Source organism: Hypanus sabinus, chromosome 8, assembly GCF_030144855.1.
Source record: "Hypanus sabinus isolate sHypSab1 chromosome 8, sHypSab1.hap1, whole genome shotgun sequence".
Classification (NCBI taxonomy): domain Eukaryota; kingdom Metazoa; phylum Chordata; class Chondrichthyes; order Myliobatiformes; family Dasyatidae; genus Hypanus; species Hypanus sabinus.
The window spans coordinates 77,048,024-77,065,792 of NC_082713.1; the positions used below are offsets into that span (position 1 = coordinate 77,048,024).

Below are 17,769 nucleotides of genomic sequence, written 5' to 3' on the forward strand. Positions count from 1 at the left end.
GTCTCAACAACAATGTTAACAAACAAAAGATTTGGTCATCGAGTTCAAGAAGGGGCACAACCACAAGAAAGCTTGCCAATGTCCCTCCTTCCTTAGGAGGCAAAGAAATTTGGCATATCCCTATTGACCCTCATCAATTGTTATTGACACACCATAGAAACCATTCTATCTGGATGAATAATGGCTCAGCGTGGTGACTGATCTGCATGTGACCTCAAGAAACTGTAAAGGATTGTGGACACAGCTCAGCACATCTCTGAAACCAAACAACTGTGCAAACTCTGATGGTGGGTTGGTAATGGCACCATTAACATCCACCCTCAGCTTGGTCTTCACCTGCAGCTTGCTGGTCCAGAACCTAAACATGACCTTCTTCCTCGATGTAATGAGACAGAAAGGTGAGGACATCCAGAGCCACATGTCGGTTCAGCATGGGCATCATGATGTCACTGGACTTACATTGTAGACCAAAACCATTCATCTGGACTGAGAGACGGGGAGGGGATGTCCAGTTATAGCTCAGCATGGTGAAGAGCAGCCAGAGCCAGCAGTGACTGGTACACATGGTGATAGGCAAGTGTGTAAAGATAGTTTGGAGGCAAGATGTGTGACAATGAAGTATTAACTGTAGAAGATAATCAAGTGTTCAATGTAAATAGTGAAAGGCTGTAGGGAGAGGATCAGAAAAACACAAATACAGAGGGTGGGTGGGTAGAAGTAGCAGGGGTGGTCTGGATATACAAGATGGAATGAGTGGAAGAATTATGAAGGGGGAGATAGGAGAATGACAGGAAGGTCTGTGTAGAAGAAGAAGGGGCTGAAGAGAAGGTTATCTGAAGTGAGAGAATCCAATATTCATGCCATTGGGTTGAAGGACACTCACATATAATATGAGGCACTATTCCTCAAGTCTGTACTCAATCTCACTCTAAAAGGTCAGTGAGAGAGAGGTTAGAAGAATTGAAATGACTGGCAAGCGAGAGCCCCAGATACCATCACAGACAGAGTGCAAATGTTTAGCAAACAGGTCTGTCTGCAGTTGAACCCACAGATAAAAGGTAGACTATATCAGGAGCACAGGATATAGTAACCAGGTTGGAGGAGGTACAAGTGAATCTCTGTTTTACTAGCCAGGACAATTTAGTTCCCTGAATAGTGGTAAGGAAGGAGGTTTAGGAACCTTACACCTTTGACAGTCTCTCCCAGGAAAAAAAGGGGAGGAATGAGGAGAAAAATAAATAAATCAGAGATGGGGTAAGAAGGGGAGGGGGGCATTAATGGAAGTTAGAGAAATCAATGTTCATGCCATCAGATTAGAGGCTACCCAGATGGAATATAAGGTGAGGCTTTGACTCGAGAGGCTTCAACAAGAAGAGGCGGAGGACGAGCTTCACTCCAAGTGAGGTAAGGCTGGGTAAGTTCCTTCCAAAGGAGAAAGTTTCAAAAGTTGAGGCAAGTATCAGGTAGGTCATAGCAGCTGAGATTGGCCCCGTGGTTTGTTCATCTTGCAGCATGTGGAAAATCAGGGATACTTCCAGTGTCCCTGACGACTACGTGTGCAAGAAGTGTGTCCAGCTGCAGCTTCTGGCAGACCGCATTGAGTGTCTGGACCTGCAATTGGATTCATACTGGAGCATCTGTGATGCTGAGAAAGTTGTGAATAGCATGTTCAGTGAGTTGGCCTCACTGCAGGTAAAGGCTACACAGGCAGAAAGGAAGAGGTGGCCACCAGACAGTGTAGCAGTAGGCAGGGAATGCAGGAGTCCCCTGAGGTCATCTACCTCCTAAACAGATATACTGTTTTGGATACTGTTGGGGGAGATGTCTCATCAGGGAAAGGCAGCAGCAGCTGAGTTCATTGCACCATGGGTGGCTCTGCGGCACAGGAGGGAAGGAAAAGTAGTGGGAGAGCTATACTGATAGGGGATTCAATTGTAAGGGGAATAGATATGTGTTTCTGTGGCTACAAAAGAGACTCCAGGATGGTATGTTGCCTCCCTGGTGCAAGGGTCGAGGATGTCTCTGAGCGGCTGCAGGACATTCTGGAATGAGAGGGTGAACAGCCAGTGGTCGTGGTGCACATAGGTACCAATGATATAGGTAAAAAATGGGATGAGGTCCTACAAGGGTGAATTTAGGGAGCTAGGAGATAAACTAAAAAGTAGGACCATAAAGGTAATAATCTCTGGATTACTACCAGTGCCACATGCTGGTCAGAGTAGAAATAGGAGGATATTTCAGATGAATACATGGCTTGAAAAATGGTGCAAGGGTGAGGGATCCAGATTTCTGGGGCATTGGAACCAGTTCTGGGGGAGGTGGGACCGGTATAAACAGGACGGTCTGCACCTGGGCTGGACTGGAACCAAAGTCCTAGGGGGAGTGTTTGCTACTGCTGTTTAGGAGGATTTAAACTAATGTGGCAGGGGGATGGGAACAAGTGCAGAGAGACTGAGGGGTGTAAAATGAGAGTAGAAGCAAAAAGTAGTAAGGTGAAAAGTCAAAGTGGCAGGCAGGCAAATCCAGGGCAAAAAGCAAAAAGCGCCACTTTTTAATTGTATAAGGGCTAAGGGTATTGTAAAAACAAGCCTGAAGGTTTTGTGTGTCAATGCGAGGAGCATTCGTAACAAGGTGGATGAATTGAATGTGCAGATAGTTATTAATGAATATGATATAGTTGGGATCACAGAGACATGGCTCCAGGGTGACCAAGGATGGGAGTTCAACATCCAGGGATATGCAATATTCAGGAGGGATAGACAGGAAAGAAAAGGAGGTTGGGTAGCATTGCTGGTTAGAGAGGAGATTAACGCAATAGAAAGGAAGGACATTAGCCTGGCGGATGTGGAATGATATGGGTAGAGCTGCATACACTAAGGGGCAGAAAATGCTGGTGGGAGTTGTGTACAGGCTACCTAACAGTAGTAGTGAGGTTGGGGATGGCATTAAACAGGAAATTAGAAATGCATGCAATAAAGGAACAGTAGTTATAATGGGTGACTTCAATCTACATATAGATTGGGTGAACCAAATTGGCAGGGGTGCTGAGGAAGAGGATTTCTTGGAATGTATGCAGGATGGTTTTCTGAACCAACATGTCAAAGAACCAACTAGAGAGTAGGCCATTCTAGATTGAGTATTGAGTGATGAGGAAGGGTTAGTTAGAAATCTTGCCGTGCGAGGTCCCTTGGGTAAGAGTGACCATAATATGGTAGAATTCTTCATTAATATGGAGAGTGACATAGTTAATTCAGAAACAAAGGTTGTGAACTGATAGAGGGGTAACTTTGAAGGTATGAGACGTGAATTAGCTTAGATAGACTGGCAAATGATACTTAAAGGGTTGACGGTGATATGCAATGGCAAACATTTAACGATCTCATGGATGAACTACAACAATTGTTCATCCCAGTTTGGCAAAAGAATAAACCAGGAAAGGTAGTGCACCCATGGCTGACAAGGGAAATTAAGGGTAGTATCAAGTCCAAAGAAGAAACATATAAATTAGCAAAAAAAAAGCAGCACACCTGAGGACTGGGAGAAATTCAGAGACCAGCAGAGGAGGACAAAGGGCTTAATTAGGACAGGGAAAAAAGATTATGAGAGAAAGCTGGCAGGGAACATAAAAACGGACTGTAAAAGCTTTTATAGATATGTGAAAAGAAAAAGATTGGTCAAGGCAAATGTAGGTCCTTTACAGTCAGAAACAGGTGAATTGATCATAGGGAACAAAGACATGGCAGACCAATTGAATAACTACTTTGGTTCTGTCTTCACTAAGGAGGACATAAATAATCTTCTGGAAATAGTAAGGGACCGAGGGACTAGTGAAATGGAGGAACTGAGGGAAATACATCTTAGTAGGGAAGTGGTGTTAGGTAAATTGAAGGGATTAAAGGCAGATAAATCCCCAGGGCCTGATGGTCTGCATCCGAGTGCTTAAGGAAGTAGCCCAAGAAATAGTGAATGCATTGGTGATAATTTTTCAAAACTCCTTAGATTCTGGATTAGTTCCTGAGGATTGGAGGGTGGCTAATGAAACCCCACTTTTTAAGAAAGGAGGGATAGAGAAACTGGGGAATTATAGACCGGTTAGTCTGACATTGGTGGTGGGGAAAATGCTAGAGTCGGTTATCAAAGATGTGAAAACAGCACATTTGGAAAGAGGTGAAATCATCGGACAAAGTCAGTATGGATTTGTGAAAGGAAAATCATGTCTGACGAATCTTACAGAATTTTTTGAAGATATAACTAGTAGAGTGGATAGGGGAGTGCCAGTGGATGTGGTATATTTAGATTTTCAAGAGGCTTTTGACAAAGTTCCACACAGGATATTAGTGTGCAAACTTAAAGCACACGGTGTTGGGGGTACAGTATTGATGTGGATAGAAAATTGGTTGGCAGACAGGAAGCAAAGAGTGGGGGTAAAGGGGACCTTTTCAGAATGGCAGGCAGTGACTAGTGGGGTACCGCAAGGCTCAGTGCTGGGACCCCAGTTGTTTACAATATATATTAATGATTTAGACGAGGGAATTAAATGCAGCATCTCTAAGTTTGCGGATGACACGAAGCTGGGTGGCAGTGTTAGCTGTGAGGAGGATGCTAAGAGGATGCAGGGTGACTTGGATAGGTTAGGTGAGTGGGCAAATTCATGGCAGATGATATTTAATGTGGATCAATGTGAGGTTATCCACTTTGGTTGCAAGAACAGGAAAACAGATTATTATCTGAACGGTGGCCGATTAGGAAAAGGGGAGATGCAACGAGGCCTGGGTGTCATTGTACACCAGTCATTGAAGGTGGGCATGCAGGTACAGCAGGTGGTGAAAAAGGCAAATTGTATGTTGGCATTCATAGCAAAAGGATTTGAGTACAGGAGCAGGGAGGTTCTACTGCAGTTGTACAAGGCCTTAGTGAGACTGCACCTAGAATATTGTGTGCAGGTTTGGTCCCCTAATCTGAGGAAAGTCATTCTTGCCATAGAGGGAGTACAGAGAAGGTTCACCAGATTGATTCCTGGGATGGCAGGAGTTTCATATGAAGAGAGACTGGATTGACTAGGCTTATACTCACTGGTATTTAGAAGATTGAGGGGGGATCTTATTGAAACATATAAAATTCTAAAGGGATTGGACAGGCTAGATACAGGAAGATTGTTTCCGATGTTGGGGAAGTCCAGAACGAGAGGTCACAGTTTAAGGAAAAATGGGAAGCCTTTTAGGACTGAGATGAGGAAAAACTTCTTCACACAGAGAGTGGTGAATCTGTGGAATTCTCTGCCACAGGAAACAGTTGAGGCAGGTTCACTGGCTATATTTAAGAGGAAGTTAGATATGGCCCTTGTGGCTAAAGGGATCAGGGGGTATGGAGAGAAAGCAGGTACAGGGTTCTGAGTTGGATGATCAGCCATGATCATACTGAATAGTGGTGCAGGCTCGAAGGGCCGAATGGCCTACTCCTGCACCTATTTTCTATGTTTCTATGTGAGTGTGGCTTCATCTTGACAATAGAGGAGGCCATGGATAGACATATCAGAATGGGGATGGGATGTGGAATTAAAATGTGTGGCCACTGGGAGATGCTGCTTTCTCTGGCGGACTGAGCGTAGTGTTCAGTGAAATGGACTCCCAGCCTGCATTGGGTCTCACCAATATATAGAAGGCCACACTGACTCTCTGTCCACCAGAGAAAGCAAGATCATTAATGCCCCTCCTCCTCTTCTTACCCCATCCCTGATATATATATATATATTTCCCCCCTCTCCTTTTTGTTCTCTCTCTGCCCATCACTCTGCCTGTTCTCCATCTCCCTCTGGAGCTGCCTTCCCCGTTTCTTTCTCCTGAGGCCTCCCGTCCCATGATCCTTTCCCTCCACCAGATCTGTATCGCTTTGGCCAATCACCTTTCCAGTCCTTAGCTTCACCCCACCCACTCCAGTCTTCTAACATTTTGCATTTCCCCCTCCCTCTCCTACTTACAAATCTCTTACTACCTTTTCTTTCAGTTAGTCCTGATGAAGGGTCTCAGCCCGAAACGTTGACAGTGCTTCTTCCTATAGATGCTGCCTGGCCTGCTGTGTTCCACCAGCATTTTGTGCGTGTTGCTTGAATTTCCAGCATCTGCAGATTTCCTCGTGCTTATTTATGATGGAGTTGATATTGGTTGAACTAACAGCTATCATGTAAGGACTTCTGCATTGATATTGTGAGGTTGTCTGGATAGATTTCCAATACTCATAGTTCTAGAGAGCCAGGTTGCAGCCTGACCTATGGTGTTACCCACATGAAATTTAAAAACATTCTTTGTCCTGTAGGATTGCCTGTATGTTGCATTTATCACCCCATCCTAAAGGTGTGCTAACTTTTGGGTTAATTGTTCACTGCAAGTTGTCCCATATGAGATGGTCGACAACCAAATAGGGATCTGTAGAAATGGAAGTTTTTTGTTTAGAAATTCTAATGGAACCTGTTTCTTTTCAGGTAACAGGGTGCTCAGTCTGAGAAGGCCAAATTTTTCACAATGGAACAGCTCAACAAACTGAAATCCTACTTCGAAGAAGGACGGGTGGAAAAAGTTACCTTTCTGATACAACAGAAGTTAGCGGAACAGGATAAAATAGAGCTTAACGCTGCAGTGACGGGAGAAACAGGTGCAGGAAAATCCACCATCATCAGTGCCACGAAAGGACTTCAGAACAATGATGATGCAGCTGCTAAAGTTGATGTCATGGAAGCTATAATGAAGCCAACCACGTACCCACATCCCAATCAGTTCAACGTCTGCTACTGGGACCTGCCAGGGATCGGATCCACAAAATTTCCAGCTGCTACTTATCTTAAGAAAATGAAATTTGAAAGATATGATTTCTTCATCATAATATCAGCCTATAATTTCAAAGAAAATGATGCAAAACTTGCTAAAGAGATTAAACAGCTCAGGAAACATTTCTACTTTGTCCACACTAAGATTGATCAAGATTTATATTCAATGAGAAAAGGGGGAAGTAATAAAATTAATGAAGAAGAAAAGCTGGATGATATTCAGAGTAAATGTGTCAATAATTTGAGAGAAGCAGGGATTTGGACCCTGACTATGTTCCTGATATCCAGTTTTATACAGGATCGATATGATTTCAATCGTTTAAATAAAGCACTTGAAGATGATCTGCCGTATTCAAAGGAAAAGTATCTTTGTTCTGGCCTTTGCAAACACAAGTGTGGAGATTGTTCAGCAGAAAAGAAAAATTCTGCAGAAACTTGTCTTGATGTCGGCAACAATTTCATGCGCTGTAGGAGCAGTCCCCATTCCTGGTCTCTCCCTTGCTTGTGACATCACTATTCTGAATCAGGAAATAATCTATTTTCGTAAATGCCTGGGTCTTGATGATGCTTCTCTTCAAAGACTGGCCAATAACACAGAAAAACCTGTGGAAGACCTTAAGGCCATTGTTAACCCTCTTCTGCTGGGGATAATAAATAAAGACATAATTAGAAGGTTAGGTTGGGGTGCTATAGCTGTTGCCATTTCAGCTTTGGAAGTTGGTCTTGACTTCATCCCTATCTTTGGTTTCATTTTTGGAGCAGGATCATCCTTTCTCATGACCTACAGAATACTGACCGATGCTCTGAAGGATCTTACAGAGAGTGCAGAGAGGGTGGTGAAGGTTGCATATGGCATTGATTAACTGGTCAGCACCAACATCAATATAATGAACTAATGTTATACTGCGGTAAAAATATTCAATTGGCCTGTCGCTGAACCCTGCTGGAATTCTAAAAGACAACTTTCCCCTTTGTTGGTTTCATTGAATCTGGTTTGGGGAGTAAACAGGTACGACCACAACCTGTATGGGAGAGAGTTTACCATCGTTACTGATTATCAACAACTGGTGTCCATTTTAAAACCACAGGAGGGTATTCCATTAACTTCAGCCGCACAAATGCAAAAATGGGCTCTGATTCTTGGAGGACCCAATAACAAGATTGAAATCAAGAGGATGATAAATCGTGGAAAAGCTGATGGGTTGCCCAGTTAACACTTGGAAAAAGGAAGTTCCTAAAAACAATTTAGAAAAAAGGATGCTCTTCTTGATTAAGACAAAGCACATCTGTACTGCACCACTCAGCAACAAATGGTTTAGTGGAGAGGTTTGTCCAGAGTCTAAAGACTGCACTGCGAGCAATGTCAGCAGAACATACTATTCTAACACTGAATCTGCTACAGAAAATATGTGGCAGCTGACTAGTCGTTTAAAAGGCAAGAAATCCAACTCAAAACATCACTAATTACCCCTTTTCTGGAGCAATCTGTGGTAAATTTCCACCGCAAACAATGAAGAGACGTGAGGCAAAGCAAATTTGAGGAATGAACCATAATGCTACTTTGCAGAATTTAGGCGATGTAATGAGGCATGTGGAGAGAAGAAATCGAGGCAGAGGAGTTTCGATGGCCATGAAACTGGCCCAAGTGTGAGGTTGGATCACTCTGGGCACTGAGCCAATTTGGAGAAATCGAGAGTAACTTAGGGATGGGCAGTGAAATCTGGATACGAAGCGAGTCGCTAGACAACGTGGTCTGGGTTCAGAGCCTTTCACTGCAGATTTGCCCGAGTCCCTGTGGAAAATATGACACACTGTTTGGATTATTTAAATGCTGGTCCAGATATACTGGAAAGACAAGGTGTCAGGATCGGAGGCAACAGCCGATATTGCTCATTGTCCTGCAATGACCACTCCTCTCTCCATGGTGCTGGGGCTATGAAAAGTGCCCTGGCTGCTGTGCTCTTTACCCGCTAATATAATGAACTGATACTGAGGTTTTGAGTCCACTACAGGCCTCTCTGGGGTTTGGAGCAAAGGACTCATTTTGGTTCAGAATGCTGCTGTTCACTTCTATTGTTTGCATGATCTGTGTTTTTCTCCCTCTCTCTGCGCACCAGGTGTTGGTCTTTATTTAATTTTCTTATCATTGGGTTTGTTCGGGCTTCCTGCTTTGTAGTTGCCTGTAAGCAAACAAATCTCAAGATTGTATGATTCGTACAAACTTTAATAATAAATACACTTTGAAACTTCAATCAGAAACTCACCAATTTCCTCTTTGCATGTCGCAATGCAACACACTCCACAACCAACAACTCACCAGATATTTTGTGGATGTCTTATTAGCAGTTGCATTCTGCAGTAAAGTGTGTGTGTGTGTGTGTGTGTGTGTGTGTGTGTGTGTGTTTATTGTTTTTATTTAATAATGAACTATGATTTTATGTAACAGTGCATGAATGTTATAAATCATCACATCCCCGCAGCATAAGTACATGCCTCGATAAACATAAAAATGAAGACTACACATTTGTCCCAGTCTCCCCGTGTCTTTCTTTTGCTTAGTTTCATGTTTTCATGTTACAAAATATAACAGTGTTATTCCTCCAACCTGAGTGTGGCCTTATCATGGCAATCGAGGGGACCATGGACAGGCATTTTGGAACAGACAATTCGGAATGGGAATGGGAAGTTGAATTGAAATAGGTGATCAATAGACAGAGCAAAGGTCCTCAATGAACTGGTTCTCCTTCTACAGTAAGCCTCTCCGATGTACAAGAGGCCACATTGTGAGCACTGGATAGAGTAGATGATGCTAACAGACTCACAGGTGAAGTGTTCTGTCACCTGGAAGGACTGCTTCTCCCAGAATGCTGATGAAACATAGAAGTCTTCAGCGTTTTACAGGCCCTTCATCCCATAATGTTATGCTGACCATGGTACCTACTCTAGAAGCTGCCTAGAATTTGCCTACCACATAGCCCTCTATTTTTCTAAGTTCATGTACCTATCGAAGAGTCTCTTAAAAGACCCTATTCTACCAGCATTTACCAGCTTCGCTGGCAGTGCATTCCACACACCCACCACTCTGTGTGAAAAACTTCCCTCTGACATTCTCATTGTTCAGTACATACTTCCAAACACCTTAAAACTACACCCCCTCTTGTTAGCCATTTCAGTCTTGGGAAAGCAGCTCTGGTTATCTACATGATCAATGCCTCTCATCATCTTATACCCGCTATCAGGTCACCTCTCATCCTCTGTCGCTCAAAGGAGAAAAGGCTTTTTCCATTAAATATGCAAGTTCCAATTTATAAACAATCACCATTAAGATTTACTGATTACTTTACTTGTTTGGGTGTTAAAATTACTAAGAAGCATAAGGATCTATTTAAAGTTAACTTTTTACCCTTAATTGATCATGTTAAATGGCTGCTTGCTAAATGGTCCCCATTGTCTTTATTGTTGATTGGTAGAATGAATTAAGATGATTATTTCACCTAAATTTCTGTATCTATTTTCGGTGGTACCAATTGTGATTTCTAAATCCTTTTTTGATATTATTGATTCTAAAATTCCTTCATGTATATGGCAAAATAAAAATCCTAGGTTAAGTAAGAAATATTTACAGAAATCAAAAAAAGCATGGTGGTTTGGCAATGCCGAACTTAAGGTTCTATTATTGGGCAACTAATATTTGATATTTAATGTTCGGGACACAAGATCAGGATGAAATTCAATGTTCACGATGGGTGAACCTCGAGCGCGAGTCTATACTGGCGTTCTCATGGGCTTCTATTTTAGGGGCCTCCCTTCCCTTTGCACTTACTAAACTGAATAAACGAATGACTAATCCAATAACTAAACATACAATATGAATATGGTTTCAATTTCGTAATTTTTTTTGGATTGAATAAATTTATCCTAACAAGTCCTATTATATCTATTTTTTTCTTCCAACCATCCAGAATTTATCAAGTTTTTCTTTTATGGAAAACAAAGGGACTCACATGTTTTCATGACTCACTCATGGATAACAGTCTCGTGTCTTTTGAACAGTTGTCTAATAAATATAATTTTCCTAGATCAGATTTTTTCAGATATTTACAGATTAGAATTTTTTTGAATACTGTCTTACCTACTTTTCTGATATCACATCAAACTGAAATTACAGAAAAAAATTAGGTTTAAACTCCTGTCAGAAGAGTTTAATAGCAATTGTTTATTATCTGATTACAAAAATACATCTAGGTACATCAGATAAAATTAAGAATGATTGGGAAAGAGAACTTCAGGTATCTTTATGTATAGAGAAATGGGAGAAAATTCTCCAATTAGTTAATACTTCTTCAATGTGTGCTAGACATGCTTTAATATAATTTAAGGTGGTTCATAGGGCCCATATGTCAAAGGATAAGTTAACTCATTTTTATTGCCATATAAATCCTGTCTGTGACAGATGTAAGTCTGAGTTAGCTTCTTTGACACATATGTTCTGGTCTTGCCCTCTTTTGGAAAAATATTGGAAAGATATTTTTGATATTATTTCAGCAGTTTTGCATATTGATTTACAACCTCATCCTATTACTGCATTTTTTGGATTACTAGCGAAGGACTCTAGTCAATTATCCCCTTCAGCTTGCCATTTGATTACATTTGTTACTTTAATATCCAAAAGATCTATTTTATTTTAATTGAAAGGTTCTAATCCCCCCACAATATATCAATGGTTTTCCCAAACTATAACATGTTTAAACTTGGAAAAAATTAGCAGTGGCTCTATCGACCCTTTGGTTAAATTTGAAGAAACTTGAAGGCCATTTATTCAACATTTTCATATAATGGGATTGAATTTAGGATCCAAGAAGTAATGTTGCAGCTATATAGGACCCTGGTCAGACTGTTGTGCTCAGTTCTGGTTGCCTACCTACTGGGAGGATGTGGAAACCATGGAAGGGTACAGAGGAGATTTTCAAGGATATTGCCTGGATTGGAGAGCATGCCTTCTGAGAATAGGTTGAGTAAACTTGGCCAATTTTCCTTGCAGTGATGGAGCATGAGAGGTGACCTGATAGAGGTGTACAAGATAATGAGAGGCATTGATTGTGTGGATAGTCAGAGGCTTTTTCCCAGGGCTGAAATAGCTGTCACAAAACGGCACAAGTTTAAGGTGTTTGGGAGTAGGTACACAAGGGATGTCAGTTTTTTACGCAGAGAGTGGTGAGTGCATGGAATCGGATGCTGACAACGATAGTGGAGGCAGATACACAGAACATAGAACATAAACTAGTACAGCACAGTACAGGCCCTTCGGCCCCCAATGTTGTACCAACCCTTAAACCCTGCCTCCCATGTATCCCCCCCCCACCTTAAATTCCTACATATACGGTAGGGTCTTTAAAGAGACTTCTGGATAGGTACATTGAGCTTAGAAAAATAGTGAGCTATGAGTAATGCTAGTAATTTTTAAGGTAGGGACATGCTCGGCACAACTTTGTGGGCTGAAGGTCCTGTATTGTGCTGTAGGTTTTCTATGATTTCTATGTTTTTTCTATTATATGACCTTCAGATGTGTCTCCTTACAGGCAGCCACAAAACAAATGCAAAAGAACCCATTAAAAACTGACAATCACCCTTTGAGCAGAGAGGGGGAAAAAAAACAAATCATGCAAACAATAAAAGTAAGTAAGTAGTATTTAGAAAAGAAGTGAACCTCAGACTCAAAGCCCAGAGCAGCTAGAGCAGGCCCCAGCCGGAGCCCCAGTTCGGTGTGGAGCACTATAAACATCACAGACCAGTGAACAGAATGGGTTTGACCCTCACCTCTCGTACAAACACTCTGCATTTATAATCCATCTGCTCCAGCATTTAAATTATCTGCACATTGGGTAATACATCGCACTAGGACCTGGTCCTGTCGTATTGATGTGCTTTGGGTTTGGACCCTGCTGCAATATTCCAGTACATCCCTGACCTTTCCAACTGCATCCACAAGCTTTGACATTTGAAGCAGCCTCAACTTCGTGAATCTCTTCATTGTTTTTGGAGACCATTTATCATCAGCTTTTTCAGAAAAAGATTATGTGAACGATGGTACAAGTATGAGGATCAAATGCTTATAACAAGTAATTAATTTCTTATGGCAATTTCTTTATCCCTCAGCTGCACCACCCACCTTGTTACTGAGTGCCCCTACCCCAATTGCCCCCTTTATCTTTATCACCTGCTAATAAACTTTTACTGTCCTGATTGGAGTGATATCACCCATTTTGGGAATCACAGTCATGACTGTTCAATTGGCTAAAAACACGATACATCAACTTTAGTTCACTTAAGTCCTCTATTTGCTGGTTGGGAGACTTTGCTTCCTTTAACCACATTTATTAAAATTTCTGCTTGATGCTGCAGAATACATTACGTTGTCTTTGATTAAGAAGAAGAAGAGAGCCCTTAACTCTGAGTGGAGTCATCGGGATGCTGTTGTGATGGTATAGTTTTAGCAGGCTTTCTTATTTTTCGAGGTCGAGTTGCTAGCTTGACGCTCAACCCAGCATGGATGGAAAGTGTGCAAGGGAGCTGTCTGGATTTGAACTCATGAGCCTTCACTCCAAAGCCCGGCGCTGATGCCACTATGCCACTAGCCGAATATTCTTCTCTAACTTCCGTTAATGCCCTTCCTCCCTTTCTTACACAATCCCTGATTTATTTATTTTTCTCCCCAACCCTTTTTGTTCTCTCTCTGCCCTTCACTCTGCCTGTTCTCCATCTCCCTCTGGTGCTCCCCTCCCCCTTTCTTTCTCCCTAGGCCTCCCGTCCCATGGTCCTCTCCCTGCTCTAGTTCTGTATCCCTTTTGCCAATCAGCTTTCCAGCTCCTAGCTTCACCCCACTTCCTGAGGTCTTCTCCTATTATTTCTCATTTCCCCCTCCCCCTCCTACTTTCAAATCTCTTACTGTCTTTCCTTTCAGTTAGTCCTGATGAAGGTTCTCGGCCCGAAGCATCGACAGCACTTCTCCCTATAGATGCTGCCCGGCCTGCTGTGTTCCAACAGCATTTTGGGTGAGTTGGTTGAATTTCCAGCATCTGCAGATTTCCTCGGACATTGCTTTTGATTATTTTGGTTGAAATGGTGAACGTCAGCCAGTGTGTGAGGCCATTTGTCTGACAGTATTTCCAGCAGGATATTTATCCTCTGAGAGAGGGCGAATTTGTGTAATTTTAAGGGAGAATCAGCAAAGCACCTGCTACCAGAAAGGGAATGATTTGAACTTTATTTTATTCACTTGATTGAACTGAGTGAAGAAGATAGCAGCCAGTGTGGAGGAGTCAATGGTTATGTGGGAACCACAACAGGATTTTCACACATCAGCAAATCTCTAACCCCATTTTCAGAGATTTTCCTTCCTGTACTGGGTGATATGATTCAGATTGGCAAGTCGCTACACACAGCTCCAATGCCACATTCAAGTTTGCTGATAACGCCACTATCATAGGCTGATGATGAATCAGGTTATTGGAGAGAGATTGAAAATCTGGCTGTGAGGCCATAACAACAGCCTCTTACTCAATGTCAGTAAGACAAAGGAGCTGAACATTGACATATAGAAGAGAAACTGGAGGTCCATGGGCCAGTCCTCATCCAAGGATCTGAGTTGGAAAGGGTCAGTAGCTTTAAATTCCTCAGTGTTATTATTTCAGAGGATCTGTCCTGGGCCCAGCACCCAAGTGTGGTAACAAAGAAAGCACGGCAGCCCCTCTACTTCCTTAACAGTTTATGAAGATTTGGCATAACATCTAAAACTTTCACAAACATCCTTAGATCTGTAGTGAAGTGTATATCGACTGACTAAATCACAGCCTCGTAGAGAAATACCAATGCTTTTGAATGGGAAATCCTACAAAAATTAGTAGATACAGCCTGGTCCTTTACAGTTAAAGCACTCCCCACCACTGAGCAATAGAGCAGCATCTATCATCACAAATCAGAACATCACACAGAGCATCCTCTCCTCTCATTGCTGGCATCAGGAAAGAGGTACGGGAGCCTTGGCACCCACACCACCAAGTTCAGGATCAGTTATTGCCCCTCAGCCATCAGGTTCTTGAATTGTAGGGGGTAACTTCACTCAACTTCACAGACCTCATCATTGAGATGTTCCCACAGCCCACAGACTCAATTGTCCTGACTCTTTATTGATATTTCTTGCTTAATTATTTTTTATTATTGCTTTCTTTTTGTATTTGCACACCTTGTTGTCTTTTGCACATTGGTTGAACACAGAAGTTGGTGTGGTCTTTCATGAATTCTATTGTGGCTATTATTCTATTAAGATTTTATTAAGTATGCCCATAAGGAAATAAATCACAGGGTTGTAAATGGTCACATAAATGTACTATGATAATAAATATACTTTGAACTCTGAAATTTGTTAAGATTCTTTTCCTGGATCCCGGCTGTGATTTGTCCTCATCCCTCTGAAACTTTCAGTCTTCATCCCACACTTCCGTTCTCACACACTTTCCACCCATCCAGAACAAGAAGAGGATTTTCTTGTCTTCAAAGTCCAGCTCACCAGCATCTACTTCCCGATGGCACCATTGTTCCCAGTGTAACCAGTCTTCTCCGGGTCCTTTATCAGGTTATTCTCCTCTCCCTCCCCTCAGTCCCAAGGATTTCATATCACTGATCCCTGCTGATTATCACATTTTCAAACACAGAGTAACCTTTACCATCATTGAACATTGATTCAATGACCCTGGTGGCAACCAGCAGAGTGCATTATGTCTGCAGTTACCAACTTAAGTTTTGATTGATGGTAATCCTGATGTTCCTGGTCCAAACATATTGTGCAGGAGGCAACATCCTGATGATCAGTGAAATTTTGTCAGTTTGCTGAAATGACACTGTTACATCTATACACAGATCCATCATCAAGGACCCTCACAATCCAGGCCATGCTCTCTTTTCACTGCTGCCTTTGGGAAGGAGGTACAGGAGCCTTAGGTCCCCCACCACCAGGTTTAGGAACAATTATTACCCTTCAGTCATCAGGCTCCTGAACCAACGTGGATAATTTACTCACCTTAACATTGAACTGATCACTGAACACAACCAATGGACTCATTTTCAAGAACTCTACAACTCATGTTTTTAGCTTTCTTTCTTTCCTTATTAGTCTGTCTATCTGTGTTTGTTTATGTATTTATTCATTTATTTATGTTTGTGTTTATTTATTTGTATTTACAGAGTTTGTCTTCTTTTGCAGAGCTGTCTTGTCCATCTGTGTGTGCAGTTTGTCATCGATTCTATTGTATTTCTTTGTTCTACTGCAAATGCCGGCAAGTAAATGAATCTCAGGGTAGAACACGGTGTCATATACATACAATGATAACAAGTTTACTTTGCACTTTGAACTTGAGGCTGTCTGGACTGCCAGGAACAGTGACACCATTCACTTCAGATAAGGGAAATGGTAAGATGATGGTTAGCTCAGGAATCAAAAGATTGAGCATGGTGAGATTTCAATGGAAGAAGAATCATAGGAAAGGTGGAAGAGTTCTGGGCAAGGATCAACATGTGGAATTATGATATTGCAGACTTTAGTGAGACTTGGTGACAGGATGGGCAGGACTGGCAACTCAGGTTTCTAGGGTTCCAGCGGGAGGCAAGTGCAGAAATTCTGGGGCCCTAGCCTTAGTGTCAGGATAGTTACCAAAGGACTGCAGGATAGACAATGTTGTTGGGGTGTAGTGAACAGCGAGACAGACTATCATGGCTTGCAGTGGGTTATGAGTCTAACATTTAGATGATCCATCAGACATCTCCCCATGGGGCACATTCTCATCCTCTGCATTGAGGTAGCTTTCCTCACTACACAAATACTCAGAATTCTTTGGTTCAATCCCTTCCTATCTTCATCCTTGACACTTCACATGCTCCTGAAAACCTGAGACAATAATTTCCCTGGGCTTGATCATCTTGTATACACTGTGGAATTCCAATCCCCAAACAGTTCTCTTCCCCATCATGAAGGATGTAAACCTCTCTGCTTCTTTCTGATCAATAGACCTGAACAGTTCTGCTCCACCACCACCCTCCTCTCTTTGGCAGAACTGGTTCTCCTTCAGCTTCTCCCACTTTCTCCAATCCCAAGGTGTTCCCATGGGCACCTGTGATGACCCCAACTATGCCTGTCTTTTTGTGTGCTATAAACCTATACGGGTAACCCTCCTGAACAATTTCTATGCTACATGGATGACACATTGGTGCTGTTTCCTGAGCTTATATATTTCATCAGCTTTCCCTCCAAATTCCACCCTGCTGTCAAATTCACTTGGTCCAACCTGGACACCTCTCTCCCCTTTCTCAATCCCTTCCTCTCCATCCCTGGAGACAGTAAATCTACTGATATGTTTTATAAATCTAGTGAATCTTCCAGCTATCTTGATGATACTTCAGGTTTTGCCAGAGGGTTCTTGTTGTCTTTGTATCGAGCATTTCATTCTTTGTAACACTCATGATTCCCAATAGATCCCTACCACTTAAAACATCTTTCTTTTCCACTACACCCCACCTCACTGTTAGAGTTTGGTCTCCATGTGGTTCCCTTGTCCTGACATCCATCTCCACTGATCTCCCTGCTACAACTTAAGCCAAAACTGCCCCTAGACCTCTTCCCTCATCACCATTCAGGGATAAGCAGTCCTTGCAGGTGACATAACACCTCACCTGTGAGTCTGTCAGTGTCATCTACTGTATCTTGTACATCAGAGAGAGCTCGTGTAGAATGGGGATCGCATTATCAAGGACCTTCGCTCTGTCTAATACTAAAGGTGTGATCTACTGGTAGGATCTGTTAGTGGTCTTCTCTAGTGCCATGATGAGGCCACACTCAGGTTGGAGGAACAACTCTGTTATGTTTTGTAACTCCAAAACATAAAAATAATAAAAAAAAA

The 17,769-nt window shown here is 42.2% G+C and overlaps 1 pseudogene; it reads left to right on the forward strand.

The window, feature by feature from the left end:
* The first annotated feature begins 298 nt into the window (after positions 1-298).
* On the forward strand, positions 299-7,683 carry LOC132397640 (interferon-inducible GTPase 5-like; annotated as a pseudogene).
* Positions 7,684-17,769: the final 10,086 nt, after the last annotated feature.